This window comes from Symsagittifera roscoffensis, chromosome 6 (assembly GCF_963678635.1).
Source record: "Symsagittifera roscoffensis chromosome 6, txSymRosc1.1, whole genome shotgun sequence".
NCBI lineage: Eukaryota > Metazoa > Xenacoelomorpha > Acoela > Convolutidae > Symsagittifera > Symsagittifera roscoffensis.
In genome coordinates this window covers 33293876-33305841 of record NC_087067.1, presented here as the reverse complement: position 1 = coordinate 33305841, position 11966 = coordinate 33293876, and the positions used below count along the sequence as shown (strand labels likewise).

At 37.5% G+C, this 11966-nt stretch overlaps 10 non-coding genes across 10 annotated transcripts; all 10 read right to left on the bottom strand.

Annotated features, from left to right (window-relative positions):
- Window positions 1–551: 551 nt before the first annotated feature.
- LOC134849241 (5S ribosomal RNA) lies at window positions 552–670 on the bottom strand. The gene has a single exon (XR_010163277.1). It is a non-coding gene; the product is annotated as a 5S ribosomal RNA (ribosomal RNA).
- Window positions 671–1641: 971 nt separating this feature from the next.
- On the bottom strand, window positions 1642–1760 carry LOC134849229 (5S ribosomal RNA). Its single transcript, XR_010163266.1, has one exon. It is a non-coding gene; the product is annotated as a 5S ribosomal RNA (ribosomal RNA).
- Window positions 1761–2731: 971 nt separating this feature from the next.
- Window positions 2732–2850, bottom strand: LOC134849218 (5S ribosomal RNA). Its single transcript, XR_010163255.1, has one exon. It is a non-coding gene; the product is annotated as a 5S ribosomal RNA (ribosomal RNA).
- A 1156-nt stretch (window positions 2851–4006) lies between these two features.
- Window positions 4007–4125, bottom strand: LOC134849205 (5S ribosomal RNA). The gene has a single exon (XR_010163243.1). It is a non-coding gene; the product is annotated as a 5S ribosomal RNA (ribosomal RNA).
- A 970-nt stretch (window positions 4126–5095) lies between these two features.
- On the bottom strand, window positions 5096–5214 carry LOC134850178 (5S ribosomal RNA). Its single transcript, XR_010164149.1, has one exon. It is a non-coding gene; the product is annotated as a 5S ribosomal RNA (ribosomal RNA).
- A 1132-nt stretch (window positions 5215–6346) lies between these two features.
- Window positions 6347–6465, bottom strand: LOC134849141 (5S ribosomal RNA). The gene has a single exon (XR_010163180.1). It is a non-coding gene; the product is annotated as a 5S ribosomal RNA (ribosomal RNA).
- A 1161-nt stretch (window positions 6466–7626) lies between these two features.
- Window positions 7627–7745, bottom strand: LOC134849064 (5S ribosomal RNA). Its single transcript, XR_010163107.1, has one exon. It is a non-coding gene; the product is annotated as a 5S ribosomal RNA (ribosomal RNA).
- Window positions 7746–8877: 1132 nt separating this feature from the next.
- Window positions 8878–8996, bottom strand: LOC134849075 (5S ribosomal RNA). Its single transcript, XR_010163117.1, has one exon. It is a non-coding gene; the product is annotated as a 5S ribosomal RNA (ribosomal RNA).
- Window positions 8997–10141: 1145 nt separating this feature from the next.
- Window positions 10142–10260, bottom strand: LOC134849194 (5S ribosomal RNA). The gene has a single exon (XR_010163232.1). It is a non-coding gene; the product is annotated as a 5S ribosomal RNA (ribosomal RNA).
- A 1159-nt stretch (window positions 10261–11419) lies between these two features.
- On the bottom strand, window positions 11420–11538 carry LOC134849131 (5S ribosomal RNA). The gene has a single exon (XR_010163171.1). It is a non-coding gene; the product is annotated as a 5S ribosomal RNA (ribosomal RNA).
- Window positions 11539–11966: the final 428 nt, after the last annotated feature.

Here is an 11966-nt window from a genome sequence, read left to right as displayed (position 1 = left end):
CGGAAGGCAGCCCCATTCTCTTGAAAAATGCAAGAAAAAAAAATTGCACTAACTTAAAAGTTAGCTTTTAGGCCGATTTTCGTCCAAAATGGCCGATATTCGGGTCCCCCCAAATTTTCAACTGATGATTACTCCACGTACACTAGAGCTACAAACGTCGTTTTGGGCTCGTTGGAATTATCCTGAGCTCAAATTTATGAAACGAGATGAAAAAAATGAACTTTGAACGAAAAAAAAACAAAAATTTTGAAAATTTTATTTTTTGCACCACGCTCGATTAGGCTTAACTTTTTGGTATCACCGAGATTTCAAAAGCTTATAACTTTGTGTTGGACCGACGAAAATGGTTCATTTTCTCAGTCCCCCAAGATTTGACTATGATCTTGTGATTCAAATAATAAAATTTGGAAATTTTAAAATTTTTGGGCAAGTTATGGCCGTTCGCGCAATTCACCAGGCTCGATTGGGCTTATTTTTTTGACATCACCGAAATTTAAACAGCAATAACTCTTAGCGCATAAAAGTAAAAGAATTACTTTTGCTTTAAATAAAGCCTACAACACCTGGTGTTCCCAGGCGGTCTCCCATCCAAGTACTAACCAGGCCCAATGTTGCTTAACTTCGGTGATCGGACGAGAACCGGTGCATTCAACATGGTATGGTCGTAGGCATTTGAGTTACTCCGCTTTCACTTATATCCTTACTAGCTTATGTCTATGTACGTTACTTTTAAAACACTCGCCCTCGCGCGAGAGTAAAAATATGCTCTTATGCCATGTAAAATTTTGCACGCTCACGTTATAATTTATGCATTTCAAACAAAATACTGAAAACTGACATTGTTTGGAATTTTTTTGGCCCAATGTGTTTTATGGCCAAATCAGCTGGTCAAAACCTATGGAGCGTGTACAAGGTGCCTTGAATGACCATCTATGGCACGATAGCCGCACATCCACTGTAAGTGGCATATGATTGAATACCAGCCAGGATACTGCCAGTTGCTTTTAGCCTAATTGTTGTGATAAACTTATTAAATAGGTAAGTATTCAAATCTATTTGATAAGTTTTCTTTGAATGCACTCTGCGACAGCGGAAGGCAGCCCCATTCTCTTGAAAAATGCAAGAAAAAAAAATTGCACTAACTTAAAAGTTAGCTTTTAGGCCGATTTTCGTCCAAAATGGCCGATATTCGGGTCCCCCCAAATTTTCAACTGATGATTACTCCACGTACACTAGAGCTACAAACGTCGTTTTGGGCTCGTTGGAATTATCCTGAGCTCAAATTTATGAAACGAGATGAAAAAAATGAACTTTGAACGAAAAAAAAACAAAAATTTTGAAAATTTTATTTTTTGCACCACGCTCGATTAGGCTTAACTTTTTGGTATCACCGAGATTTCAAAAGCTTATAACTTTGTGTTGGACCGACGAAAATGGTTCATTTTCTCAGTCCCCCAAGATTTGACTATGATCTTGTGATTCAAATAATAAAATTTGGAAATTTTAAAATTTTTGGGCAAGTTATGGCCGTTCGCGCAATTCACCAGGCTCGATTGGGCTTATTTTTTTGACATCACCGAAATTTAAACAGCAATAACTCTTAGCGCATAAAAGTAAAAGAATTACTTTTGCTTTAAATAAAGCCTACAACACCTGGTGTTCCCAGGCGGTCTCCCATCCAAGTACTAACCAGGCCCAATGTTGCTTAACTTCGGTGATCGGACGAGAACCGGTGCATTCAACATGGTATGGTCGTAGGCATTTGAGTTACTCCGCTTTCACTTATATCCTTACTAGCTTATGTCTATGTACGTTACTTTTAAAACACTCGCCCTCGCGCGAGAGTAAAAATATGCTCTTATGCCATGTAAAATTTTGCACGCTCACGTTATAATTTATGCATTTCAAACAAAATACTGAAAACTGACATTGTTTGGAATTTTTTTGGCCCAATGTGTTTTATGGCCAAATCAGCTGGTCAAAACCTATGGAGCGTGTACAAGGTGCCTTGAATGACCATCTATGGCATGATAGCCGCACATCCACTGTAAGTGGCATATGATTGAATACCAGCCAGGATACTGCCAGTTGCTTTTAGCCTAATTGTTGTGATAAACTTATTAAATAGGTAAGTATTCAAATCTATTTGATAAGTTTTCTTTGAATGCACTCTGCGACAGCGGAAGGCAGCCCCATTCTCTTGAAAAATGCAAGAAAAAAAATTGCACTAACATAAAAGTTAGCTTTTAGGCCGATTTTCGTCCAAAATGGCCGATATTCGGGTCCCCCCAAATTTTCAACTGATGATTACTCCACGTACACTAGAGCTACAAACGTCGTTTTGGGCTCGTTGGAATTGTCCTGAGCTCAAATTTATGAAACGAGATGAAAAAAATGAACTTTGAACGAAAAAAAAAACAAAAATTTTGAAAATTTTTTTTTTTGCACCACGCTCGATTAGGCTTAACTTTTTGGTATCACCGAGATTTCAAAAGCTTATAACTTTGTGTTGGACCGACGAAATTGGTTCATTTTCTCAGTCCCCCAAGATTTGACTATGATCTTGTGATTCAAATAATAAAATTTGGAAATTTTAAAATTTTTGGGCAAGTTATGGCCGTTCGCGCAATTCACCAGGCTCGATTGGGCTTATTTTTTTGACATCACCGAAATTTAAACAGCAATAACTCTTAGCGCATAAAAGTAAAAGAATTACTTTTGCTTTAAATAAAGCCTACAACACCTGGTGTTCCCAGGCGGTCTCCCATCCAAGTACTAACCAGGCCCAATGTTGCTTAACTTCGGTGATCGGACGAGAACCGGTGCATTCAACATGGTATGGTCGTAGGCATTTGAGTTACTCCGCTTTCACTTATATCCTTACTAGCTTATGTCTATGTACGTTACTTTTAAAACACTCGCCCTCGCGCGAGAGTAAAAATATGCTCTTATGCCATGTAAAATTTTGCACGCTCACGTTATAATTTATGCATTTCAAACAAAATACTGAAAACTGACATTGTTTGGAATTTTTTTGGCCCAATGTGTTTTATGGCCAATTCAGCTGGTCAAAACCTATGGAGCGTGTACAAGGTGCCTTGAATGACCATCTATGGCATGATAGCCGCACATCCACTGTAAGTGGCATATGATTGAATACCAGCCAGGATACTGTCAGTTGCTTTTAGCCTAATTGTTGTGATAAACTTATTAAATAGGTAAGTATTCAAATCTATTTGATAAATTTTCTGTGAATGCACTCTGCGACAGCGGAGGGCAGCCCAATTCTCTTGAAAAATGCAAGAAAAAAAATTGCACTAACAAGTTAGCTTTTAGGCCGATTTTCGTCCAAAATGGCCGAAATTCGGGTCCCCCCAATTTTTCAACTGATGATTACTCCACGTACACTTGAGCTACAAACGTCGTTTTGGGCTCGTTGGAATTGTCCTGAGCTCAAATTTATGAAACAAGATGAAAAAAATGAACTTTGAACGAAATAAAAACAAAAATTTTGAAAATTTCATTTTTTGCACCACGCTCGATTAGGCTTAACTTTTTGGTACCACCGAGATTTCAAAAGCTCATAACTTTTTGTTGGACCGATGAAATTGGTTCATTTTCTCAGTCCCCCAAGATTTGACTATGATCTTGTGATCCAAATAATAAAATTTGGAAATTTTAAAATTTTTGGGCAAGTTATGGCCGTTCGCGCAATTCACCAGGCTCGATTGGGCTTATTTTTTTGACATCACCGAAATTCAAAAGGCTATAACTCAAAAACCCCAAAAGTTATCTCCATTATTTTTGACCTATCAGCAGCTGATTGTACACAAAATTGATACTGCAAAAGCAATTTTTCGGTTTTCTTTTGTTTTGGCCAAAATTTGACCCATTGAAAATTTTTGCACCACGCTCGATTAGGCTTAACTTTTTGACATCACCGAACTTTAAACAGCAATAACTCTTAGCGCATAAAATAAAAAGAATTACTTTTGCTTTAAATAAAAGCCTACAACACCTGGTGTTCCCAGGCGGTCTCCCATCCAAGTACTAACCAGGCCCAATGTTGCTTAACTTCGGTGATCGGACGAGAACCGGTGCATTCAACATGGTATGGTCGTAGGCATTTGAGTTACTCCGCTTTTATTTATATCCTTACTAGCTTATGTCTATGTACATTACTTTTAAAACACTCGCCCTCGCGCGAGAGTAAAAATATGCTCTTATACCATGTAAAATTTTGCACGCTCACGTTATAATTTATGCATTTCAAACAAAATACTGAAAATTGACATTGTTTGGAATTTTTTTGGCCCAATGTGTTTTATGGCCAAATCAGCTGGTCAAAACCTATGGAGCGTGTACAAGGTGCCTTGAATGACCATCTATGGCATGATAGCCGCACATCCACTGTAAGTGGCATATGATTGAATACCAGCCAGGATACTGTCAGTTGCTTTTAGCCTAATTGTTGTGATAAACTTATTAAATAGGTAAGTATTCAAATCTATTTGATAAGTTTTCTTTGAATGCACTCTGCGACAGCGGAGGGCAGCACAATTCTCTTGAAAAATGCAAGAAAAAAAATTGCACTAACTTAAAAGTTAGCTTTTAGGCCGATTTTCGTCCAAATTGGCCGAAATTCGGGTCCCCCCAAATTTTCAACTGATGATTACTCCACGTACACTTGAGCTACAAACGTCGTTTTGGGCTCGTTGGAATTGTCCTGAGCTCAAAATTATGAAACCAGATGAAAAAAATGAACTTTGATGAAAAAAAAACAAAAATTTTGAAAATTTCATTTTTTGCACCACGCTCGATTAGGCTTAACTTTTTGGTATCACCGAGATTTCAAAAGCTTATAACTTTGTGTTGGACCGACGAAATTGGTTCAATTTCTCAGTCCCCCAAGATTTGACTATGATCTTGTGATCCAAATAATAAAATTTCGAAATTTTAAAGTTTTTAGGCAAGTTATGGCCGTTCGCGCAATTCACCAGGCTCGATTGGGCTTATTTTTTTGACATCACCGAAATTTAAACAGCAATAACTCTTAGCGCATAAAAGTAAAAGAATTATTTTTGCTTTAAATAAAAGCCTACAACACCTGGTGTTCCCAGGCGGTCTCCCATCCAAGTACTAACCAGGCCCAATGTTGCTTAACTTCGGTGATCGGACGAGAACCGGTGCGTTCAACATGGTATGGTCGTAGGCATTTGAGTTACTCCGCTTTCATTTATATCCTTACTAGCTTATGTCTATGTACATTACTTTTAAAACACTCGCCCTCGCGCGAGAGTAAAATATGCTCTTATACCATGTAAAATTTTGCACGCTCACGTTATAATTTATGCATTTCAAACAAAATACTGAAAATTGGCATTGTTTGGAATTTTTTTGGCCCAATGTGTTTTATGGCCAAATCAGCTGGTCAAAACCTATGGAGCGTGTACAAGGTGCCTTGAATGACCATCTATGGCATGATAGCCGCACATCCACTGTAAGTGGCATATGATTGAATACCAGCCAGGATACTGTCAGTTGCTTTTAGCCTAATTGTTGTAATAAACTTATTAAATAGGTAAGTATTCAAATCTATTTGATAAGTTTTCTTTGAATGCACTCTTGAAAAATGCAAGAAAAAAAATTGCACTAACTTAAAAGTTAGCTTTTAGGCCGATTTTCGTCCAAAATGGCCGAAATTCGGGTCCCCCCAAATTTTCAACTGATGATTACTCCACGTACACTTGAGCTACAAACGTCGTTTTGGGCTCGTTGGAATTGTCCTGAGCTCAAATTTATGAAACAAGATGAAAAAAAATGAACTTTGAACGAAAAAAAAACAAAAATTTTGAAAATTTCATTTTTTGCACCACGCTCGATTAGGCTTAACTTTTTGGTATCACCGAGATTTCAAAAGCTTATAACTTTGTGTTGGACCGACGAAATTGGTTCATTTTCTCAGTCTCCTAAGATTTGACTATGATCTTGTGATCCAAATAATAAAATTTGGAAATTTTAAAATTTTTGGGCAAGTTATGGCCGTTCGCGCAATTCACCAGGCTCGATTGGGCTTATTTTTTTGACATCACCGAAATTCAAAAGGCTATAACTCAAAGACCCCAAAAGTTATCTCCATTATTTTTGACCTATCAGCAGCTGATTGTACACAAAATTGATACTGCAAAAGAAATTTTTTGGTTTTCTTTTGTTTTGGCCAAAATTTGACCCATTGAAAATTTTTGCACCACGCTCGATTAGGCTTAACTTTTTGACATCACCGAAATTTAAACAGCAATAACTCTTAGCGCATAAAAGTAAAAGAATTACTTTTGCTTTAAATAAAAGCCTACAATACCTGGTGTTCCCAGGCGGTCTCCCATCCAAGTACTAACCAGGCCCAATGTTGCTTAACTTCGGTGATCGGACGAGAACCGGTGCATTCAACATGGTATGGTCGTCGGCATTTGAGTTACTCCGCTTTCATTTATATCCTTACTAGCTTATGTCTATGTACATTACTTTCAAAACACTCGCCCTCGCGCGAGAGTAAAAATATGCTCTTATACCATGTAAAATTTTGCACGCTCACGTTATAATTTATGCATTTGAAACAAATTACTGAAAATTGACATTGTTTGGAATTTTTTTGGCCCAATGTGTTTTATGGCCAAATCAGCTGGTCAAAACCTATGGAGCGTGTACAAGGTGCCTCGAATGACCATCTATGGCATGATAGCCGCACATCCACTGTAAGTGGCATATGATTGAATACCAGCCAGGATACTGTCAGTTGCTTTTAGCCTAATTGTTGTGATAAACTTATTAAATAGGTAAGTATTCAAATCTATATGATAAGTTTTCTTTGAATGCACTCTGCGACAGCGGATGGCAGCCCACTTCTCTTGAAAAATGCAAGAAAAAAAATTGCACTAACTTAAAAGTTAGCTTGTAGGCCGATTTTCGTCCAAAATGGCCGAAATTCGGGTCCCCCCAAATTTTCAACTGATGATTACTCCACGTACACTTGAGCTACAAACGTCGTTTTGGGCTCGTTGGAATTGTCCTGAGCTCAAATGTATGAAACAAGATGAAAAAAATGAACTTTGAACGAAAAAAAAAACAAAAGATTTGAAAATTTCATTTTATGCACCACGCTCGATTAGGCTTAACTTTTTGGTATCACCGAGATTTCAAAAGCTTATAACTTTGTGTTGGACCGACGAAATTGGTTCATTTTCTCAGTCCCCCAAGATTTGACTATGATCTTGTGATCCAAATAATAAAATTTGGAAATTTTAAAATTTTTGGGCAAGTTATGGCCGTTCGCGTAATTCACCAGGCTCGATTGGGCTTATTTTTTTGACATCACCGAAATTCAAAAGGCTATAACTCAAAGACCCCAAAAATTATCTCCATTATTTTTGACTTGTCAGCAGCTGATTGTACACAAAATTGATACTGCAAAAGAAATTTTTCGGTTTTCTTTTGTTTTGACCAAAATTTGACCCATTGAAAATTTTTGCACCACGCTCGATTAGGCTTAACTTTTTGACATCACCGAACTTTAAACAGCAATAACTCTTAGCGCATAAAAGTAAAAGAATTACTTTTGCTTTAAATAAAAGCCTACAACACCTGGTGTTCCCAGGCGGTCTCCCATCCAAGTATTAACCAGGCCCAATGTTGCTTAACTTCGGTGATCGGACGAGAACCGGTGCATTCAACATGGTATGGTCGTAGGCATTTGAGTTACTCCGCTTTCATTTATATCCTTACTAGCTTATGTCTATGTACATTACTTTTAAAACACTCGCCCTCGCGCGAGAGTAAAAATATGCTCTTATACCATGTAAAATTTTGCACGCTCACGTTATAATTTATGCATTTCAAACAAAATACTGAAAATTGACATTGTTTGGAATTTTTTTGGCCCAATGTGTTTTATGGCCAAATCAGCTGGTCAAAACCTATGGAGCGTGTACAAGGTGCCTTGAATGATTATCTATGGCATGATAGCCGCACATCCACTGTAAGTGGCATATGATTGAATACCAGCCAGGATACTGTCAGTTGCTTTTAGCCTAATTGTTGTGGTAAACTTATTAAATAGGTAAGTATTCAAATCTATTTGATAAGTTTTCTTTGAATGCACTCTTAAAAAATGCAAGAAAAAAAATTGCACTAACTGAAAAGTTAGCTTTTAGGCCGATTTTCGTCCAAAATGGCCGAAATTCGGGTCCCCCCAAATTTTCAACTGATGATTACTCCACGTACACTTGAGCTACAAACGTCGTTTTGGGCTCGTTGGAATTGTCCTGAGCTCAAATGTATGAAACAAGATGAAAAAAATGAACTTTGAACGAAAAAAAAACAAAAATTTTGAAAATTTCATTTTTTGCACCACGCTCGATTAGGCTTAACTTTTTGGTATCACCGAGATTTCAAAAGCTTATAACTTTGTGTTGGACCGACGAAATTCGTTCATTTTCTCAGTCCCCCAAGATTTGACTATGATCTTGTGATCCAAATAATAAAATTTGGAAATTTTAAAATTTTTGGGCAAGTTATGGCCGTTCGCGCAATTCACCAGGCTCGATTGGGCTTATTTTTTTGACATCACCGAAATTCAAAAGGCTATAACTCAAAGACCCCAAAAGTTATCTCCATTATTTTTGACCTATCAGCAGCTGATTGTACACAAAATTGATACTGCAAAAGAAATTTTTCGGTTTTCTTTTGTTTTGGCCAAAATTTGACCCATTGAAAATTTTTGCACCACGCTCGATTAGGCTTTACTTTTTGACATCACCGAACTTTAAACAGCAATAACTCTTAGCGCATAAAAGTAAAAGAAATACTTTTGCTTTAAATAAAAGCCTACAACACCTGGTGTTCCCAGGCGGTCTCCCATCCAAGTACTAACCAGGCCCAATAATGCTTAACTTCGGTGATCGGACGAGAACCGGTGCATTCAACATGGTATGGTCGTAGGCATTTGAGTTACTCCGCTTTCATTTATATCCTTACTAGCTTATGTCTATGTACATTACTTTTAAAACACTCGCAATCGCGCGAGAGTAAAAATATGCTCTTATACCATGTAAAATTTTGCACGCTCAAGTTATAATTTATGCATTTCAAACAAAATACTGAAAATTGACATTGTTTGGAATTTTTTTGGCCCAATGTGTTTTATGGCCAAATCAGCTGGTCAAAACCTATGGAGCGTGTACAAGGTGCCTTGAATGACCATCTATGGCATGATAGCCGCACATCCACTGTAAGTGGCATATGATTGAATACCAGCCAGGATACTGTCAGTTGCTTTTAGCCTAATTGTTGTGATAAACTTATTAAATAGGTAAGTATTCAAATCTATTTGATAAGTTTTCTTTGAATGCACTCTGCGACAGCGGAGGGCAGCCCAATTCTCTTGAAAAATGCAAGAAAAAAAATTGCACTAAGTTAAAAGTTAGCTTTTAGGCCGATTTTCGTCCAAAATGGCCGAAATTCGGGTCCCCCCAAATTTTCAACTGATGATTACTCCACGTACACTTGAGCTACAAACGTCGTTTTGGGCTCGTTGGAATTGTCCTGAGCTCAAATGTATGAAACAAGATGAAAAAAATGAACTTTGAACGGAAAAAAAAACAAAAATTTTGAAAATTTCATTTTTTGCCCCACGCTCGATTAGGCTTAACTTTTTGGTATCACCGAGATTTCAAAAGCTTATAACTTTGTGTTGGACCGACGAAATTGGTTCATTTTCTCAGTCCCCCAAGATTTGACTATGATCTTGTGATCCAAATTTTAAAATTTTTGGGCAAGTTATGGCCGTTCGCGCAATTCACCAGGCTCGATTGGGCTTATTTTTTTGACATCACCGAAATTCAAAAGGCTATAACTCAAAGACCCCAAAAGTTATCTCCATTATTTTTGACCTATCAGCAGCTGATTGTACACAAAATTGATACTGCAAAAGAAATTTTTCGGTTTTCTTTTGTTTTGGCCAAAATTTGACCCATTGAAAATTTTTGCACCACGCTCGATTAGGCTTAACTTTTTGACATCACCGAACTTTAAACAGCAATAACTCTTAGCGCATAAAAGTAAAAGAATTACTTTTGCTTTAAATAAAAGCCTACAACACCTGGTGTTCCCAGGCGGTCTCCCATCCAAGTACTAACCAGGCCCAATGTTGCTTAACTTCGGTGATCGGACGAGAACCGGTGCATTCAACATGGTATGGTCGTAGGCATTTGATTTACTCCGCTTTCATTTATATCCTTACTAGCTTATGTCTATGTACATTACTTTTAAAACACTCGCCCTCGCGCGAGAGTAAAATATGCTCTTATACCATGTAAACTTTGGCACGCTCACGTTATAATTTATGCATTTCAAACAAAATACTGAAAATTGACATTGTTTGGAATTTTTTTGGCCCAATGTGTTTTATGGCCAAATCAGCTGGTCAAAACCTATGGAGCGTGTACGAGGTGCCTTGAATGACCATCTATGGCATGATAGCCGCACATCCACTGTAAGTGGCATATGATTGAATACCAGCCAGGATACTATCAGTTGCTTTTAGCCTAATTGTTGTGATAAACTTATTAAATAGGTAAGTATTCAAATCTATTTGATAAATTTTCTTTGAATGCACTCTGCGACAGCGGAGGGCAGCCCAATTCTCTTGAAAAATGCAAGAAAATAAATTGCACTAACTTAAAATTTAGCTTTTAGGCCGATTTTCGTCCAAAATGGCCGAAATTCGGTTCCCCCCAAATTTTCAACTGATGATTACTCCACGTACACTTGAGCTACAAATGTCGTTTTGGGCTCGTTGGAATTGTCCTGAGCTCAAATTTATGAAACGAGATGAAAAAAATGAACTTTGAATGAAAAAAAAAAAAAAAATTTTGAAAATTTCATTTTTTGCACCACGCTCGATTAGGCTTAACTTTTTGGTATCACCGAGATTTCAAAAGCTTATAACTTTGTGTTGGACCGACGAAATTGGTTCATTTTCTCAGTCCCCCAAGATTTGACTATGATCTTGTGATCCAAATAATAAAATTTGGAAATTTTAAAAGTTTTGGGCAAGTTATGGCCGTTCGCGCAATTCACCAGGCTCGATTGGGCTTATTTTTTTGACATCACCGAAATTCAAAAGGCTATAACTCAAAAACCTCAAAAGTTATCTCCAGTATTTTTGACCTATCAGCAGCTGATTGTACACAAAATTGATACTGCAAAAGAAATTTTTCGGTTTTCTTTTGGTTTGGCCAAAATTTGACCCATTGAAAATTTTTGAACACGCTCGATTAGGCTTAACTTTTTGACATCACCGAACTTTAAACAGCAATAACTCTTAGCGCATAAAAGTAAAAGAATTACTTTTGCTTTAAATAAAAGCCTACAACACCTGGTGTTCCCAGGCGGTCTCTCACCCAAGTACTAACCAGGCCCAATGTTGCTTAACTTCGGTGATCGGACGAGAACCGGTGCATTCAACATGGTATGGTCGTAGGCATTTGAGTTACTCCGCTTTCATTTATATCCTTACTAGCTTATGTCTATGTACATTACTTTTAAAACACTCGCCCTCGCGCGAGAGTAAAAATATGCTCTTATACCATGTAAAATTTTGCACGCTCACGTTATAATTTATGCATTTCAAACAAAATACTAAAAATTGACATTGTTTGGAATTTTTTTGGCCCAATGTGTTTTATGGCCAAATCAGCTGGTCAAAACCTATGGAGCGTGTACAAGGTGCCTTGAATGACCATCTATGGCATGATAGCCGCACATCCACTGTAAGTGGCATATGATTGAATACCAGCCAGGATACTGTCAGTTGCTTTTAGCCTATTTGTTGTGATAAACTTATTAAATAGGTAAGTATTCAAATCTATTTGATAAGTTTTCTTTGAATGCACTCTGCGACAGCGGAGGGC